At 36.8% G+C, this 20,919-nt stretch overlaps 1 protein-coding gene across 2 annotated transcripts in view; it reads left to right on the forward strand.

Annotated features, from left to right (window-relative positions):
* Positions 1-11,582: 11,582 nt before the first annotated feature.
* Positions 11,583-20,919, forward strand: part of LOC117567911 (uncharacterized) — a 75,916-nt gene continuing 66,579 nt past the window's right edge. The window contains exon 1 of one of the 2 annotated variants that reach the window (XM_052005330.1): positions 11,583-12,293. The gene's annotated coding sequence lies outside the window, so the exon portion shown is untranslated. The remainder of the gene's footprint in view (positions 12,294-20,919) is intronic. The other variant, XM_034248189.2, reaches the window with a different exon arrangement.

Genomic DNA, 20,919 nt, shown 5'->3' on the forward strand with positions numbered 1-20,919 from the left:
TGTTTAATCTGCTGTTAAGCCGAGAGGAGGAGAAGTAGAAGAAGCTTTTGCCTCGAGTCGAGTCGAGAGTCGACTTTAGCAATTTAGTTTATTTATAGCTACCAAAATATGAGCACCAAAGTTACACACATTTTCTTGTTGTTGTCGTTGTTGTGTATGTGTGTGTGCTGACACATCATAATTTGGTTGCTGTTTGTGAAACTGTGAGGAGAGAGAGAGAGAGAGAGAAAGATAGGTAGAGTGGGGAATTACGTACAGTACGTATCCAAACATCAGCCTTGTGCTCATGTTTCCAGTTCATGTTCTAATATTTTAATGTGTGAAGCGACAACTGCTGCCGTTGTCGTTTTGCCAAGAACACCTCCTCAACACACACGCACACACACATACGTATACGACCCATATAAATCACATACATTTTGATAGCATTAATTTACGTTACGGCTCTTATATCATTCCAATATGTTTTCAAGTTGATCACATTTGATATTTGCACACATAAATTTCAACAAAGTACATTTTGAGAGGCATTTCTTCGCTCAGCACTTGCGCCACTCTCAAAAGTGATGTGAGTGAAATGGCAAATTGAAAATTGAAAATAATAATGTGTATTGCTTGCAAATCGAAAAACATCTCTCTCAAGTCTCACAATTTGTAATCGACTTAAAGTAGTGTTAATAAAGTGAGTGTTAGTCTGCATTTATCCTATGGCATAACTCGACTCATTCAATTAAAAGTGCGGTAAATTCAAACACCTGGACGGACAGACAGCCTGTGATGCTGGCTCAAAGCTTCCTTCGAAAGTTCTCGACATCAAACTGTCAGTTGGCAAATTTGCAGTGGGCCAAAAGCCAAGCAGAGCTGAGCTAAAATACAATTAAAACCCAATTGAAGCAGCAAAATTCTAAATCAGAAAACTTATCAGTTACCTTTCTGGCAAACGAAACTGAACTGAAAGTCATACAGAGTCAAGGCAAGACAGAGCAATAGGCGGAACTGAAGCCACAGTAGTTCGTAAAGTAACTGTTGAATTTTTGGTCAAAAGATACGCCAATAACAGAAACGAGTCTACGCACCTTTGGTAAATACACACTCAATCATCGGCGCAAACACTCACACACTCAGACACAATCGAAAGATCTGTGGAAGGTAGAAGGTAAAGTTCTCTGGGCACTTTGAAAATGAAGTGAATGGTTTATTCAAGTGTGTCTGTCCCTAGAGGCATCGAATGCGTTTGCATTTGGCATTTGCTGTGCTGGCAAATGCATTTGCAATTCCAAACTAGTTTCAATTGATTAAGTTTCTGGTTAATGGATTGTTTACATATTTAAGCAGGCGAAGTCTGCGCATAACTTTTGCCTATGTAACAGTTCGAGCATCAAATCTATGGCCAACACGTAGCTCGACTTCTCGCCGGGCTAATCAGAAATGCAGACTACGAATTTTTCGTGCGTGTTCCGCACAACAAATCTAACACTAAATTCGCCGAATAGTCTAAAATATTAAGCTCAAATTAAAGGCAGCTCAAGGAAATATTTTATTTTTAAATCACAGTCGCTTGCTTTCCAAGAATTACTGAAACTTGTTTAAGTTTCAGCCACAAATATTTACAACTGAAATGTCTGCTACCGCAAGGCATTGAGTTTCCTAAAATAAAAGAAAACGAATTTATGACATGTTTGTTTGCTTTTGTGCAAGTTAATTGTGAATAATTATTTGCTTATGCCATAAAGCAGATTAAAAAACTTTTGTTTTTAATTAGAAGCAGCCTGAAAACAAAAGATGCCGCCCCCAACACCAACACTAACACCAACACCAACATCAACAGCACCAGCAGCAGAAACTGTAGAAGCAGCAGACTTTAGCAACTTTACAAACATTTTTCGCGCATATAAATTACCCAAAGAGGCTAAAGACAAAAACACAAAGAACGAGACGGAGACAGAGAGAGCGTATAAAATTAAAGTTTTGTACGCCATTTTAATGCAAATCTTTCGCGCACAATGACAATACGCGACGTATACGCAATAAGCGACTGAAAATTACGCATACGCCCCGTCGTCGCATATGTTGTGTGCCATTTAGCATTCAAATTGTGGCCCTTCAAGTGCTGTTTTGCAAGTCTTCAAAATTACCAATTAATTTGATTTTAATTAAGTTGCTTGTGCTTATTACATTCTACATGCAACCGAGCGTCAAGCGACAGCTTGAAATTCCCGTTTGCTGCTTAACATTTCAAAATTAATTAACATACTATTTACATAGTCACACATTTTTCTTTCTATTATATTTTTGCAGGTATTCTGCTATAGATTATTCAAAACGTTATGATATTATTATGTGATGCACATTTCGATAATTTTGCTGGCTTTCAATAATTAGTTGATTGTTTTTAAACGCGACGAATTTCGCTAGTAAATTGTAATTGTAACATTGAATAATTAATTAAATTTGTTATTTTTTAATTTCATTTTATTTCACATTATTATTATTCACTCCCACTCACATACATAAGCACATTTCAATTAGTGTCGCTAAGCGACTTATGAATTTGTAACTGTCCAACCAAATTAGTTGTTCAATTTGGCGGCATTTGCAAATTTGTCGCTTATCGTTTTTATTGTTTATGTTAATTTTAGCTCATTTAATTTTACTATTTTCCGACCCGGCATATCCAAATGCTTTGAATGCTCTGATGGTTTGTGTTGTGTATTTTGTTGTGGTTGTCGCATGCTCGTATCTGTGCATCGAGCACATTAAATGCGGTATGCAAATGTTGCGCCATTTTGCTCGAAAATCCCCCGTTCCTAAATAAGCCTCTAATTAAGTTTTCATGAATTCCAACATTATACTCTGCAGGGCATGAGCTCTTATCGAGCCGCACTAAACGAGAGGATTTGGTTGGACCCTTAAAATATACATTCTACTCGTACTCTGTGGCAGCTGTGTCAAATTTACAAAATGTTTTTAGTATCTTTCGCCAATGACTCTGAAAGTTTTGATATGCGGTTTGAATACCCTTTTTTATTTAAGATATTGGATCAGTTTTAGAATTAATACTAACAACACTCAAATTTTTTATATTTAAATTATATAAGTGTTATATGTACCCTATCCTTAGGTGAAGGTGTATATTTTCTTGATTAGCGCCAACAGCCGAGACGATTTAGCCAAAATAGTCTTTCCTGAAAAATGAATACCGCGCTGATTTGTTTTCTATCAAAATGGATAACGGATATTTCGAGCACCCTTGACTATAGCTTTCATACTTGATTAACTTTAATGTGATTGAAATTTAACTTTAACTCATTAATTAAATGTGTCTTTAAAAAGAAATTCTTGTTGACTTCTTCAGCTGGAGCTTACTTCAAGTTGCTTACATTTTATAAAACGAAATTTTATTAAAAATAATGCGATTTATGATTCGGTAAAACCAATGTAACTGAATGTGTTACCATTAAAATATGTCCACATATAGCGCTGTCTGCGCAAGTTGTTTAAAATTCTAGTTAAAGCCCCGTTTAAAATGTATTAAAATGCTTTAAATTTCAAAAGTTATTTGTATTAAAAAGAGATATGTAAATTAAACCTTGACTTATTTGATGTGTCGATTGTATAACACTAAGTGATTCTCATAATAAAATTCACCGGAGAACTGAGCTAAATTCGCGCTGTCTCTCAAAGCTGCTCTCATTATTTAATTTTCCATGTCTGCTGATATCGTAGCTACAAATGTCAATGCTGGTTGCCATTGGATGGCTGCCTCAGCTCCATTCTTTACAATCATCGTGCGTCAAGGGAGCTGACATCAATATGGAACGAATTGAGGTGCAAAGCGAAGCACTCGCTGCTGATGCAGCTGCTAACAATGCACATAAATCCCGAGCAGAATTCAGTAATGATGTCAAGGTAGTCAAGGGCTGAAATGGTTATGAATCGTGTCGTTTCATAAAGGAACTGCGTGAATTGCTTTCGAGCTTTGCAAGTTATTTTGCAATATGCAACAGTCGAATACATTTCTCGCACAGTTGAGTCTAATATTTAAATATGCGAAAAGTTTCGCACTTTTGACAGCTGCTTGGTTATATTGTTACTGTCCTCAGTTCGTCTCATAAATCTGCTCCAATTGAAATGCTGCTGTAAACAGAAATCTTCAAAAAAAAAAATATATACGCACTTGTCAAGGAAAGTGAGGCATTCCGGGCTTGGGCCATCTCTTCTCTTCCGCTCCTCCGTTCTTTGCCACTTTGGCGAGTCATTGAGGCGGTTCGTGTTGTTCCCTGCGCTCCCCGCTGGGTATTCCCTTCCTTCGGAAACCTGCATTTCCGGTCACTAATACAAGTCAAAGTACAAAGTTGGTTGGTTGGCTGACTTCACTTCACTTCATTTCAGTTCGCTTCTCTCTGTTCGCTTATAATGCAACGGCACTTAGCCAACGCCATTTTGAAAGGAGAAGAGCCTGAGTAGCAGGAAGGTGTGTGGGTTTAGTTCGCTTTCTCTATCTCTGACTCTCTCCGTCTGTGTTTGTGTCTGTGTGTGTGTCGCCGTGCCTCGCTGATGATTTAAGTGCACTTTGATGCACATTTTTCGTTGATGCTGCTGCTGCAGCTGCCCCAGATAATTTAATTAAATTATACGCTTCCTTACGTGCTTTCGGGTCGAGAAGAGGGAGATGAAGGCGACTGCTGGGCGGTGGGATTATAAGGTATGGGCATGCTGAGAAATTGAGGCAGGTTAGGTTCAGTTTAGGGCGTGTATCTCTCGTATTTTAATAAGGTTTGTTGGTTAGCTTGTTTTGAGGTTGAGCTGAGTGTAGTTTTGGTTTAGTTTTATGCGCTGTCGAAAGGCTTTGTACGTCTGTGAGGCTTTGGGGGTTAAAGTCATTTGGGTTAGATAAAAAGAGGACAAGAGTTGACTGTGACGATGGTTCTCTGGCTAGTGAGAGTATGCAAGAATCGCAGTTCTATACTAGCAGATAGCAGACGAGGCGTATACTTAATGGCTTATGTACGTTGCCAGACAGGCATCACAAGCAGCTTTGAAATGGCTCTGTTTTGACTGCTGTTCAAAATAATAATAAATATGCAGTTAATCTTACTAGGATAAAGGTTAAGATTATATAGATTTTTAATTATTTTGATAATTGAAAAGATTTATTAGCAAAAATGGACAGATAGTGTATAGAAAGAGGCGTTAGGCTTTAGTAGGATTTGCTACATAAACTACATAAATCTATGAGTGAATAAATGTAAAGAATTAAATATGTGACATTTCCAAGTTTACATTTTAAAATCTCCATTTATGCACAATTTTCTATAACGTCGAAATATCACTTGGCGTATCATAGCACAAATTTATTATCTTATTTTCCGAGTATGTGTTTATTATTATTCATAGTCTTCGTAAAACTCTGATAGCATATAAAATTCTATAAAGTGGATTGTTGTGAGCATTCTATGCTCATTAAAAAGAGGGAAATACTCGTAGAATACGTATTCGGTACTCGATATTTTTCGTCAGCGTATCTTGTAGTACAGTACTCTCAAATAAAACGATCTTACTTGTTTTGTTTGGCATTTTAAAAAGATCTTTACGCAAACAGTTGTCTCTTTAGTCTGAAATGTTGTTCTCTCAATTATCAAATTTAACTACACAGAAGCAGTTCTGACTTTCAACTACATTTTATGATGCCTCCAACAAGTTATAAAGTCGACCAAATGAAACTTTCGAGTGTTGTGCCGAAAAGAAGTGAGCGAGGGAAGAGAGGACTGACTATTGCCAAAATCCTTTTGCCAGTGGTTGCCATTGCCTTGGCCAAAAACTGTTGATGTTATTCATCAACGTCAAAGTGATGACATTGTTGTTGCATTTGTTGTTTGCTACTGATGCTGCTGCTGCTGCTGTTGCTGTTGGTGCCGCGACATGCGGCTGTCAGCGTAGCGACATTAACTGGTAACTGGGAACTCGCAACTGGAAAATGCCAGAGCAAGCGTAGCTAAAAGGAGAGCAAAATTCCATTGCAGAAGCCACAGCAGGCGACAGTCATCAACAACATCAGGAGTCAGGCAACATAATTTTTAGTGTCGCATTGCAAAGAGAAAATAAGAAGAAAAAAAGAAAATACAAAAAAAAAAAAAAAACAAAATTGCCGAAAAACATTTTTAATGCACCAAAAGTCATAATATTTTCATATTTCACGCTTGATGCCGCATTTTCCAGCACGTGCATGTCACTCAATGTATCCTTAAAGTGGTAAATGTGATACTCAAAAGTTGCCCAAAATTCACTCAACAAATGTGGAAGCTAGTTGCTTGCTCGGTTTGCTGTGTCTGAACATGGAACAGGACATGAGGTAAACAACAAGCAAAGTTCAGGTTGAAAAATGTCTTCATTTTCGTAGGTTCCCAACACGCCTAGCGCAGTGACTAAACGAACACTACACAGAACACAGAACACAGAAAGCACAACACAACACAAGCAAAACACAAAAGGCAGCGACAAACAGAGCTGCTCCAAAACATATTTACATAAACAGAAGCATTTCAATGATCTTTCTCACAGCAAGGCAGCCTGATTACTACACAAGGTTTGTGGACTTAGAATTAGTATGTTAGAAAACTAAAAGAAATTTTTAAAACTAAATCTCGACAGAAGAATGAAAAGATCCATATGACATAAATTGTAGAATAAAAAAAATATTTTTGATTCAAAATTTATTTGCAAATTTAAAACATATTTTTTATTCCGAGATTTATTATGATATATTTGTATGTACATATTTTAAAAGAAATAATAATTAGGTGATAGATTCTCTAATTAAAGAAAAATTCGTTTTTCATACTACTTTTTATATACTTAATTTATTATATTATTTATTTTGAAGTATGGCACATTAAAAATATGAGCTTGAATAATTTTTTTTAGTTTATATAATATTTATAAAAATTTAATTATTTGAATATATTTAATAATATTAAAATTACTTTGTCGAATAATTAATAAATATATAATTCTTATATACGCATATTAGAACTAATAATTTAATAAAAATGTAAATCCCGATATTTAATATAGGTTTTTTTTTGCAATTATGTATATTATATATATTTCAGGATTTATTCAAATGTTGCTCAGTTGATTTTTAGTACTGTTTATTTAAAATAATAAAACCAATTCAATTTGCTTATATGAATGACATATTCATTCAATTTACTATTTAGAACATTTAGCAGGTATATATGACTCATTTAGCATTTAGCATATCACAAATATTCTTTCTTGATTACTTAGCAATAAGAGTATTTATTATTCGATAATGTTTAGCTTGAGCATTGTGGTTTTGTTTTTGTTGCGGCGTTTGCCTTCATCAGGTTAGTGTTTAACCTCTGCAGTGCGCTGCAGTCCACTCGAAAAGTCTTTGACTTGGCGGCCATCCTCCCTTCACCATTCACCGTTCACCGTCCTCCAATCTCTTTGCACCGACCATCATCGAGCATGGTGGCCAGGTTTCATGAAGCATCAACCAAGCAGCCAAGCAAGCAAAGCAGTCAGGCAGCAGCCAGTCAACCGGTTGCCTCTGTGGCCACGCGTCCTTCGTCCTGCGTGCTGGCATAGCTTTTAACCACTCGTTTGCTCTTTAACGCGTTAACGGGTTAAGTTGCCTATGTGCTATGCTCTCACTCCACACAACACCCGCCGATTGTTGCTGTTGCTTGGCTCGAGTGCTGCTTGCGGTGGGTTTTTATGTGTGGCCATCAAAGCAATGCCGTCGTCATCAAGCAAACAAGAATTTTCGTTGGTGCGAGAGTATCCCAGGCTCACGTGTAATTAGTTGGCGCTGACTCTGTCATAATTGGTCCAACACACACACATACATATGCAAGCTAAGATACTGGGGAAATGCGCTGGAATTTGTCGCTTTTATATGTATGTTTTGTGGTTACATTTTAAAGTCATTTAGCGGTGGCCCAAAGCTACCGCAAAAGCCGCCTCAACTTGAAAGTTTTTGTGCTAATCGACGGACATTATGAAGTGGACCCATTTCGCATTCCCCTTCTACACCGCTTTCTCAAACAAATTGTGAAATAAAAATTAAAAAAAAGAAGAAAGTTACAGTTAAGTGTGCTCGACTGTGAGATACTCGCTATCCGTTTCTAATCTGCGGTATTCATTTTATAATATACGAATTATATTATATTATATATATTAGAAAAGTACGACATGCAAAATATATGATAGAGTGCGAAATATACCAGATTGTCAGCCAAAGCAACTAAGTTCCAATTGTAGTAGGTGTTATTTACCATACAAAAGTATTTCTGAAATAACTTCTACAATTGTTATCTGATCGGAACCAAATTTTCAGTAATCTTAAATGCTGTAGCTATTATTGTATGTACCAAAAATCTGGTTTAAAAACTACGCTTGATATGTGATTTTTGGTGATTTTCGCGGGTAGAAGTGGTAAAAGTTTGAAACAAACTTGATCTGCGTGCAAACATAACACGTACTAATAAACTTTACCAAAAACTGGAGCTCTTGTAATCTCTGAGATAAGGCTCTTCATAGGGACATACGAACCCGACCTTCTACCCTGTGGGTAGCGGGTATAAAAAACATTTGTATAAGTGTTTTTTTTTAGTTTATGCTGTTGCTGGGGGGCAATTTCATTGGCCGGCCAACAACTGCAGCTACTTCAATTTTATCCGCTTTCATTTGCAGACGGCGGGCGTGGTTTAATTCTGACAGTCAACAACTACTCTGCTCACTGCCCTTCTTGTTGATAGGCATAGTTTTTTGTTCTCATAAGAGATGCGCTTGCTGGCGTCCTCCTGATGTTCCCCAACTGATGTCGCATGGCCTGCGGTTATCAACTGCATTTGTTTTTCATATTTTAATTTTTGCTGAATTTTCTTTCGTAACTTATAAAAGCGCTTTAATTTTCATTCCACCGATTGTCAAACTCCTGGTCGACTGATGATGATTTTTGTTATTTATGTATGTAAAATGGAACAACTTTGAAGATCATTAATTATTTTTCACCTAAGAAATATTAATTGAAATTTAATTACCAAACACTCGACTTTCAAGAATTTCTGTAAACTAAAACTGCAAAGTTTAGTTCGGACATATTTAAAGTGACAAGAAACCGTACAAATATATATATTTTTTTTTAACATCAGCTTAAAAATATAAAACTTATTGCTTTTACAATACGCAATAAAAGTAATCTACTTAGAAATATAAATTAAATTGACAGTAAATAAAATGTTATATAATCTAATATTTATTTTTGATTTCATATAAATAATTTGTATTGTAATAGCTTGTAATAATTTTATATCTTCCCATTTATTACATTATTTTTCTAACTATAGCTGATAACTAGATTCTTTCGACTTTAATGGCTTTAATTTGGATTGGTTTATGGATGTTCAGATTCAGCTTTTAGTCTCCGCATAGAAACCTGTTTTAGTAGTGTGATTTTTTTTCTTGCGTTTTTTCGTGGTTGCGGCATTTTTCTTCATCAGAAGTTTGTCATAATTTCGTGTGGATGGCACGTCGCGGCTCCTCGTCTTTATCCACAAACTCTGGCTCGTCTGCATGCGCAACTTCATTCTCGTCAGCGTCACCGTCGTCATTCTCGTCTTTGTCCCGGTCTTCATCCGTGTCCGCGTTCGCGTTCGCGTGCTGGCCTCATCCTGTCAGTGTGATAACTCCTTTTCGTGTTAAACATTTTCAGCTTGACTGCAGCCTCAGCTGAGTATATGTTTTGTATTATGCGGCAGCTGTCGACTGTGGACACACACTTGCACTCACACTCACACTCAAAGTCGCACTCACAGTCAGAGCTCACACTCACATCCAGATGTGGGTTTGGTCACACTCTCAAGCGTCCGTTGCATGCCTCATCGTCGACGACGTCGTTGTGGTAGTGCTTGGTGGCCTGTATCCTGCAGCCTGCATCCTGTATCCCAACTGCGACTCTTTTGGAGTCAACTGCATGTCAGTTAGGTTTGGGCTTCAGCTTCAGCTTGCGCCTGAGCTTGTGTTCGTGTGTGATTGTTTGGCTCGAGTGTTGCAGCTGCCTGCGTTTGATTACAATGCGCCTCATGTTTGGAGTTGTGCTTGCTTTCTCGCTCTCTCTCCCTCTCTCTCTATTTATCTCTCTGTGTGTGCACGCCGCGCCACGCTGGCATCGTTTGCACTGATAACACGTTAAGTGCGCTGGTTTATCCCGCAAGATAATTTGGACAAGTGTCACCTCTCGGATTTTCACGCGCCGGACTGCTGAAAAAAATGAAAAAGTAAATCCCCCCAAAAAATACTGCACACACAAAACGAACAAGCGACAACGACAACGACGACGATGACAACGTTCGTTGCAAATGCCGCAACTTTTGTGAAATATGCACAAAATTTGTTGGTAACAAGGTTTAGCTAACTCTCCTGGCCAGCTGCAAATGCAGCTCCAGCTCCAGCTCCAGCTTCAGTTGCGAGTATATTGTGTCTGTTCTCTCGCTCTACACAATTTTATTTTTTGTGTGGTATTTCCATTATTTTCGTTGCTGCTGCTGTTGGCGCGTTGAGTTTTTGTTGCATACTTTTCGGGGTGGTGCACGCGTAATTGGCGCTTGGTTGCTACTTCGAAATGCTGTGGCTTTTAAATATTAGTTTAGACTGACAGAACGGAATCTCTGGCCATGTGGTTGGCAGCTGTTAACCTGCGGTTTGCAGGTGCAGCAATTACGGTTACCGAAAACCAGCCACAATATCGGGTTACCCCGAAAAAAACAACAAACATTAAGGTGAGAAGATTTGCGCTAAGCCGCTGTGATATCATTTCATGTTTTAATCTGCTAATAAGCAGAGAAATAGTACATCAGCAAACTAGAATATATTGCGTATACGTTGAGTTGACATTCTACCATTAAATTTATGCTTTCTAATTTAGACAAATATCGGAATTGTCTTAATCACTTTGGCTAATCGTAAATCAAGGCTTCTTCCATATGTTCTGCTCTGTTAACTTCACTTTTGCTGCATCTCTAAATGGGAGTTTTGTGTTTCCATACTAACCTAACTCTTCGCATTCCAGCTGTCTAACTGACGACTCCACACGCTGGCAACCTACTAAACACAATCAATCGAATTGCGCATGTTCCGCACAATTTTGACAGCAATCAGATGTTTTGGGATATTGGCGCCATGCAGCTTCGTTTGTTGTTAACCTTGCTAGCGAAGCAGCAAAACAAAACAAAAACGAAGAGAGCCAGAGCGCAAGGGAGTGAGAATGTGAGAGAGAACAACAACAAAGAGACAGGCCTCGAAAGCAAGCGGAGAGAAGCAACAACAACAACAGAGAGACGGTGAGAGCCTGGGCCAACAGCAAGCACAGTGAGTGCAAAGCTTTCTACTGCACGCTGAATGGAAAGCAACGGAGAGAGAGAGAGAGCGTGAACAAGAGAGCATAAAAGCTTTTGTAATCGCTTTCGTTGTCGCTGCTGCTGCTGCTACTTTCGGGGGCGTCCAGGACCCGTCAGCGAATCGAGTTGTGGCCGTTGCGTTGCGTTGAACGCCAGTAGTTGGAACAAGGACGCGTAACGTGCAGAAGCTCTCGCGCACAAAAAATCTTTTCGCGAAACGGAGTACAACAAAAAAATAGGAAAAATAAAGCCCAAAACATCAATTTCTGTGTGTGCTTTGTGTTTGTGTGTGTTCGATGCCCAAATCAGCTGGGTCATAATCAAATAAAAATTCTCTCATACAAATAATATAAATGTTGTGTGCGTTACGTATACGCAACGTGTGACCACAACGTTGCTGTCACTATTCGTGCGTACGTGTTGTGTGTGTGTGTGTGTGAGCGTGTGTTTTTATTGATTGCACGCTATCTGCTACGTAGCTTTCAAGGATATACGATGTATTGAGCTGCTGCTTTAAAATGTTACAAAACCGTATTCAGGCAGCTGCAGCGGCGCCATAGAACTGTTGCCCTGGAACTGCCAGCCACAGTCTGTCGGTCTGTCTGTCTATTCGTCTACCCGTCTCGTCTCGTCTCTCTCTCGTGAGTGAGTGAGTGTGTGTTTTTGTGTGCGCCCAGTCAAGGTCGCCTCCTTTTTTCCTGTGCGTTCACACTGACAAAATGTCACAAACAGAAACCTAAAAGCAAACAGCAAATTTAAACATCGACAAATATTACAAAAAAAAAAATCAAATATAAAAAGGAAAGAGAGAGAAATCATCATCGTCAACAGCGGCTTCAACGCATCAGCTGCCAAAGCAAAGTTAAAGTAAGTGAAGCATACATAAAGTGCAAAAGAAAGGGAAAATCTCAAATAAAGCTTGTGGCCAGAGAAATGCGAGTTTTCTTTCGCGTAGTTACGTGAGATTGGCGCAGTGAGCATCCAATTGCAGAACTCTGCGCATTTGAAAAGTTTATCTTTTTAGCCAAGTCGCTGCCAAACACTGACAACACTCACACTCACATGTCTTACCTTCGATGGAACTTAAGCCGGTTGCTGCAACCTTATTGAGTCGCTGGTCACACGGGTCATGTTTGTAGGACAACGAACTGAGCATCATCTGCTCTACTATTATTTTGTTTCTTTTCCATTCAATATTTGTCGTTTTATTTTTTTTTTATCTGGTTGCATGACACAGTTTGCTTCTCTTTGCTTTGACTAAGCTGCCATAAAAAACAGTAAAGATGCTTACAATAGATTTTTGTTTGTAGCACGAAGTACTTGTATTAAGAGATTGAAAGATTGCTTTCTGCAACTCTGTGACAGATTTATGAGATTGCGATTGCTTTAATGTAAAATGTGAGCGCATTAAATGCCCTTTTGACTTTCATCTCTATTTACATCTCAATTAATTATTTTGCACATATTTAATGTGTATTATTTGTTTAATTAAATGAGGAAAGCTTTATGCAAATGATGTGCGATATAATTTTACTAAAATGAGGTAATTTAATTAGCTTGCTTCTTGAAGCAGAAATTTGCGAAATTTCACCATTAATTAAAGAGTAAATAAATAAAAACAATTTACAAAATGTTTGCAATGTATTTTTGGATGCGCATTTCATTGAAAATTTGTTTAATATTTCATATTTACTTTTCATCTTATACAAATTTAAAATTGAATTAGACTAGCAAATTGTATAACTGAAACCCGAGTAGAGTTTTTCATATACATTTGTAACTGAGTCGAGGCATTTCAATTACCTTGAGACTTTGCAAGCTGCAAAAGAAACAAGATGGAAATATTAGCAATTTATCAATCGATGACTCAAATTGAGTTACGACTGCTCTCTCTTTCGCTCTCTCTCTCTATCCATTTAGTGTGGACTCTAAGGCACTCAATCGGCACTTGGCTGGCATTTGAATAAAAATAACTTTATATGAACCATTTGCAGCATCTGTGGCACGGCCTTGCAGTAGTTCCATAACTGGCTGAACCCTTTTGGCATGCATAAAATATAACAATAACTAAAATTCTGCAAGCATCTATATAAAACTCTCGCTATGACTTTCTCTGCTTCTCGTGCTATCTAAATAAACACTTAATTTATGCCCGAAGTGAACTCAGTAAGCAAAAGTTGTGTGTGCCTGCGGGCTGCATTGCTGGTAAATCATAGCCAAAAGTGTTTTGCCAACGCCCGCCTCCGCATCCCCTATTTTTTGGTGGGGCACTTGTATGTCTGCCTTGGCCCTGCGGCTTTACCGACTGATTTATCAAAGTACGAACAAAAAAAAAAGTAGAAAAGAACACGTTAGATGGAATTGTAGCCACCTCCCTTACTTATGTGGCACGCAAACACCTACGGAATACTGGTATATATGTATATGTTGTGCTGACATCAGCTGTTTGGATAGCCAAGGGCTTAGATTTTGGACTGACCTCGTTTGGCGACTAGGCAAGAAAAACCCAAAAACCAGAAGCAACAAACACAGCTGAAGCACAGACAACACTGACTACAGCGACAGCGACTACAACAACAACGAGCAGCAGGAATATGTTGTCCAATGCGCAAATATTTGTCGTAATGCGTTGCACAAACAAACACAAAGCCGAGCAGAGAGCTAAACAGAGCATAACAGGAAACTAAAGAACATAATGCATAACTCATACGCAATGTGGGCGAAACTTGTTTGATGTTTGCTTTTAGGGCATATGACAAACTTACTTAGCTAACATAAAATATGCACATCGAGCAAATTCTATATAGTACTCATACATATGTATGTATATGTATATACTTATGTACTTTCCTTACATCAAATATTAATTAACACTGCATGGGCTTTGATAGCATTGTGACGACGTCTTAAAGGAAGTGCCAAATCAACCAAATAATCTTTGGAGTGCACATAATAATGAAACCGAGACCATATAAGAATTCAGTCTAGCCAGTTTCCTTCGCTTGATTATTATTATTCATTTAACTGCATTGAAGTGAGTTTGAAATTTATAAACATACAAATTAATGAACTAAATTATATTAAGATCTATGATTACACTGCAATGTTAAACAAAAGTATTAAAATATTTTGACTATGATAAAAAATGAGAATTTTCGAGTTCGATTCCTAATAGAATTAATAATTATACATTAATTGGAAGCGCCTTCACATAAACAATACATCAATCCTTAGTAAGAGTTTGAATAAAATGTATAAAAAATGTAAAAAATATATCAAAGTTATAATTATTTGATATGAAAAATATTTTAAAAGTATTCAACACTTTTGACAATGTTAGAAAACTAGAAACAAAATATAATATGACAAAATTTACAATTAAACTCCTGACCAAAACTTACAATTCAGATATTTTATATTCCTGAACTTTAATGAATATTTAATTTATATATCAATTAAATGCACTTATAAAAGTTTTAAATGATTTAGCTATACCAAAGATTAGTTAAAATTTATTACAAAAACATAAAAAAATGAAAAAATCCAATTTATTTATATTATTTTATTTGCATAACAAATACAATTCCTTGATGCAATGAGCCCCCAGGCTAAATATTTCATATTCATGATTAAAATGAAACATTACGCAAAAGAAGATTAACTATAAAAATGGAACATTTTCAATTAAATTCTTTAATAAAGAAATTAAGCGTCCTTGCATTTCAATAAATATTGTTATTATATATTATTTTGGTGCAAGTTTAAATATTAAATAAGCTAATTTGTATATCTCATATATTAGTTGGAACTTAGAACGAATTTACCTACTCCGATAAAATAAGTTTAGCATTTTTGTGTTGGGTTTTTTTTATTTATAAGCCACTTGATATGCAGCATACATGTATGTATGTACAAGCATATAGTATGTGCTTTTATGTTACTATACGTACACATAGCATCCGGTTATATGCATATTTAAAGCTAATACGAAATGCACATTTCAATCTCACGACAAACTCTCGTTGATTTATGCTATGTGCCAGTTTTAGTTTTATTTGTAGTTCTTGTTTTGGTTCCATTTTAGTTTTATTTTGATTTCTTTTGCGACGCTAACTAGTTTTTGAGAGTTGTGCAGCAGCATTTTACTCCAATTAAATTTTTCATGCCATATGAGCATTTTGTGCAACAGCAGAAGCAGCAGCAGCCGCAGCAACACCAACAACAACAACATGTACTATAAAAATGGAAAGTGCCACACAAACAACGTGGCGCTATTTTCAATTTCCGTTGCATACACAGAAAGAAAGAGAGAGAGAAAAAAAACTCGAGAAGGAATGCGATTTTTAACACAATTTCGCATAGAAGCGAATAGGGCAAATGGATAAAAGAGGAGAGGAGAGCCGAAGAGAAGAACCAGCCACTCAGACGGGGGCAGAGAGTACGTGGCACTTGGCATAGAAAATGGTTGATGACTAAAAACTACAACACGAACAACAAGAGTAAAACAGATAAACACATAAGAGCGAACAACGACCCGGAGAATCGACCAACTGTCTGACTAAATGGCTGGCTGACTGACTGCTTTTTAGTTGTCTGTCTGATTGACAGTTCACGCCAAATGCCCTTTTATTGAGATTTCGATTTAAGCATTTTTGGGTCATTTCCGAAATTGTGTTTGTGTAACTGTTTTGAACGGGTGGCTTCATTTTAAATATTAAAAAACCTTGTACCTAAAGCATTTTTCTAACACAAACTACGAACACAAACCAACCCAAAAAAAAAATCAATAAAAACCGAGCAACAGCCAGAGAGTTGAAGGCTAAATGTGTGTGTGTGTGGAAAATACAATAGCAACAACCAGCACAGCATTGGCGACAACAATAAAAATAGGTAAAACAGTTACGAGTGGCTAAAAGCAGCCAAACCCCCCACCAAAAAAAAAGAGAGGGCAGGCAATCCCCTCAACCCTTTGTCCATTCAACCATCCGTGATTTCCCCACATTTCCCGTATGTTTCAAACAATTCTGTGTGCCTCTTCTATTTTTAATGTTTTCCCTCGTTTTGCAGAAAACTCGTGTTTTTTATTGGCTTTTAGTTTTTAGACTATGTTTGTGTGTGTATGTGTATGTGTGTGCCCAACACAAATACATATTGTAATAGAGAATTGTAGCGGCACTTATCATTTCAAATGTGTTTGGTTTCTGGGTCATAATGACAACTGGACAGCGAGAACTTGTATACAATCTTGTTAGTCTATGTATTGTTAGAGTATGTATTTATGAACTTACAAATATTCATGTTTCTCTTGTTTAAATATTGTAAATATTGATTTGTGATTTTGAATAATATTGTGTTAAAATAATAAATTGTCAAATATTTGAGTTGAGTAAAGAGTTCCATGCAATGTTAGACAATTGTGCAAACTGAATTTGAAAATAAAATAAAATCGGATCAATACAATTCCACAATTCAAATGTTAAATGTATGTTAATAGTTTACTATGACATAATTCTTTGAAAGAATATTCGATATACTAAATACTTTTGTATGCGAAAAAACCCCTCTGGCATATTTTGTACTCTTTGGTATATTTTGAATGTATATAAAATGCATATTTTTACTATTTGAATGGTATAATAATTCGGTATATATGAGCTTTTATTCAAAATGGGTAGCGGGTATCTCACAGTAGAGAACACTCAACTGCAGCTTTCTTACTTGTTTTTATTTGGATTTCTTTGCAAATTTATTTTTGTTTATACTATATTTACTCTACTACAATTTCAAAGTTTACTCTGTCCATAAATTATTCTTGCAGGGTTTAAATATAAGCCATAGTTATTTATAAAACTTATATGAAGCCCTCTTCCCCATCTCCCAAATTAATTGCTCGCTTATAACAGTCTCGTAGCACAGCAGTCATCATTTGCCCTGGAGTACATACGAGAACATGAACCTACATATATGAACTGTGTATCCATATTTATTACCAACATGTTCTGCCCTTCAATTCGTAATACTTTCACTGACTTCTCACTCGGCAAGTGCTTCCACTATCCGGCTGACTATCCAGCCAACTTTTGTAGGCAATGTTTTATTGGCTTTCGTTTTTTAAATGGTTTTATATCCTTCCCTCTCCCATCCCCTTTTTTTTGGCTTCTCTTTTTTTTTGGTTGTTGCGTGTATGAGTTTAATATATCGTGTCCTTATATGATATATGCACATACATAAACATATTATATATGTATGTTGGGTTCGCTCTATATGCTCTGCTCTTTGCCTTGCATGTTGAAAATTGTTTGATGGAGGGTTGTCGGTTAAGGTTGGCGGGGGAGAACGGGAAAGCGGGCTGCTGAGCAGAAACTCGGCTAAAACAAATTACATACGAGCTCAAGGCCGCAACGGCAACGGCAGCGTCAGCGGTCAGGTCAGAGAGTTTTGTTGGCTGTTGCTCGCCTCGCTCGTTCGCTCGCAATTATATTGTAAAACATCGGGGCTTTTGGCCACTCGACAACGCCCGCACTAATGAAAAATGCTGCTTCGCCTTTTGCCATTTTACACTTTCCATCCCTCACCCTCACACTACGTCATTCTTTGGTCATTTGACCATTGCATGTTTTCATAAATAATTAAAAATCTGCTTCTGCTTCTGCGTTCTTCGTGTTTTCTGTGAGTGAGTCAGTGAGAGAGTGGGAAATGGCACAGGGTCGCGCACTAATTAGGTGCATATTTCATTTGGACTTGGCCAGCTCAAAAAGTCTGTCAAAAAGTCGCCTTCTGCTATGTGACTCGCAGTTTTGCCGGAAACGGATGCATGAAATTTGCATGCACACTAAATGTCAAACGCTGCCTTTGCCTTTGCCTTTGGCCCTTGTCGCTGCCTCAATTCGGAATGCGATTCGGTTTGGATTTCTGATTCGGAGTTGTTTCCTGTCAACGACAAACACATCAGACACTCGCTGGACATCTTAATGCAGCCGCTGTCACCAATTACATACTGTGCCAGCTGTCATGACACTCAAAGAGAGAGAGAGAGGGCTAGGGTAAGAGAGGGAAGGCGTTTGAAGAAGGCGAGAGACTGACAACAAATTGCCTTCTTGGCCCACATACAAGAACTTGTAAAGTAAAATATGTATTTCGATTTTGGCCACACGAATATTTATTACTATACATTTAATCACCTTGGATTACCGCTGATAAAATGATTTAATTTTGAAGATTAAGAAAATATTACAAGGATTGAATCAAGGTTGAATAATTGATTTAATTTGAAAACTTTCAGTATTTCGAATTAAATGATTATCAAAGTATATAAATAACGACAGTAAGTGTCAATTTATCACTTTAAAGTAAATATGATTTTGTTGTAAAAGCTTTGAGCTTAAATCGATGAATTTAACACCACATTTTGTAAAGAAAATATGACATTGTTGCCAAACATTTTTAATTATTACGCAGATATTTTATTTATTTATCTCAACTAATGTACGAGTTAATGTAAATATATATATATATAAATTGTAATCAAACTTTTGTTAGGTGTTTGACATTTTAAAATACGACATCACTAAAGATAATTAAAAAATGTTTAAATATTGTTTACTCTAAGATAGTTAGATTTAATAATCAGTGCAAATATATTTAATAATCAAAGACAAATTCTCATTAATTTTAAATAAAATTTTTGGCAATTTGAAGAATAAGATTTCAAAGCTTGAGTACATCTCCGTCTACTCACATGACCGACACACCAATTCGACTTTCCTATCAATTTCGAGCTGTGGCCTGTTTGTGGCGAAATTGAACTGTGCCGTGACAGGCCCACAGGAGTGCAATTGTTGTTATTGTTGTCATATAACAAACCGAAGCAATTGTGGAAACCATCCACGTTACGTGTCCGTTGCGCTCTGCTTCCGTGGCCTCATCTCTGCCTCTCTCCCTCTCTCTCTATCTCCTTGTCTTTGGCATCCTTGTCTATTCTTTCTATTTGTTTTGCCCTGCGCCTCGTCTCGGGCCGCAAAAGGCAAAAGCAGTTCTTGCAACGCAACTTCAATCCTCAGTCTGACTTATATGCGATTTCAATTTATTTTTTCTTTTATTTTTCATTCGGTTTTTAGCAACTTTATAAGTTACGAGTATATTCGTATATTTGCCATGACTTTGGCTGCTGGCCCAAAAAAGCCAAGCATCAATTTGATCAACTTGGCGCCAGTCTTTAATATGTTTTCGTTTCGTTTAGTTTCTATTCTTTTACTTTTTCTCTCTGCACTTTGCCTTGCCTTCGACTTCTATGCTTGTTACACGCCATTTAGTTTCACTTTGCATATTCATAGAATTTTTCGTTCGCCTGAACCACAAGAATATTACAAATAGTTCTTCTGGTCAACTGCACGATGTTGCTTGCCATCGCATATCGAACACAATTTTCTTCTAGCAAACGGACCGAATGATAAGTGAAGTGAAGTTCTATGGCCGAAGTTGAAATGTGGCTGCAATTTTGTCGGTTATAGAAATTGCTTTTCATATGATTGTTTGTATGTACTTATGTGTGTGTGTAGCATGTGTGTGCCAAAATGTATGGAGTTTTGGCTTTTGAATTGTTGTTTTTAGTTTGCAGCTAATTTGAAGTTTGTCGTAACAACTTGAAGAAATGAAAAATCAATAGAGATGACACATGTTTTCAGGCGTTGAAGTTGTATGAGAAATGTCTGCCAACAAACTTGGGGGAAATAGTCAAAAAATAATTATAAAAATAAAGTTGAAAATTAAAGAAGACTTTTTGATTTTAAAGACCTTTGTTATTACAATGTTTAGGAATAAATATTTGAGAAAATTGCACATAAAATACGATTATTTAAATTGAGTGAACAACTAATTCTAATAACAATGTGCTTTAAAATCAAATTAGTCTTCATTCTCTGCTTTTTTCAAATTCATTTAAATCCTTTTTTTTTTGCCTGTCACAAAAATACAATCAATTAATTAAAAACCTCTAAAAAAATGCTGTTGCCGACGCAGCAGACGACACGCACTTATGTTATGGCTAACAAATTTGTTTGCCAAACAGAATTTAAATTGAAATCGCTTGAAATCCTGATCGCAATCGTGAATTTGAATCGTGAAAAATATAGCGAAAATATAAAAATGCTTGTTTTATTCCATGTGTGATTTGATTTGCATAAAAACTAAATAAATTGCCAGACTAGTTTTTTATATTGGTGGGGAAAGAGTTAAAAGCCAACAAACATACGACATGCAAAATGCAAGATGAACGCGTTTTATGAATAAATAAAAATTCTAGCACATTGACAATACGTCCACAGAGAGCTCATGTCAAGCAGAGTCCAACAATACAGCAGTCGACAGACAGTCGAACATGCAGAGTATCAAGTGCCAATAAATATGAAAAATTGTACGAGTATTTGTACAATAAACACGCACTGCCATAGTGCTATACATGATGGGAAAAGCGGCAACTTCAAGTGGCTTTGGA

Source organism: Drosophila albomicans, chromosome 3, assembly GCF_009650485.2.
Source record: "Drosophila albomicans strain 15112-1751.03 chromosome 3, ASM965048v2, whole genome shotgun sequence".
Classification (NCBI taxonomy): domain Eukaryota; kingdom Metazoa; phylum Arthropoda; class Insecta; order Diptera; family Drosophilidae; genus Drosophila; species Drosophila albomicans.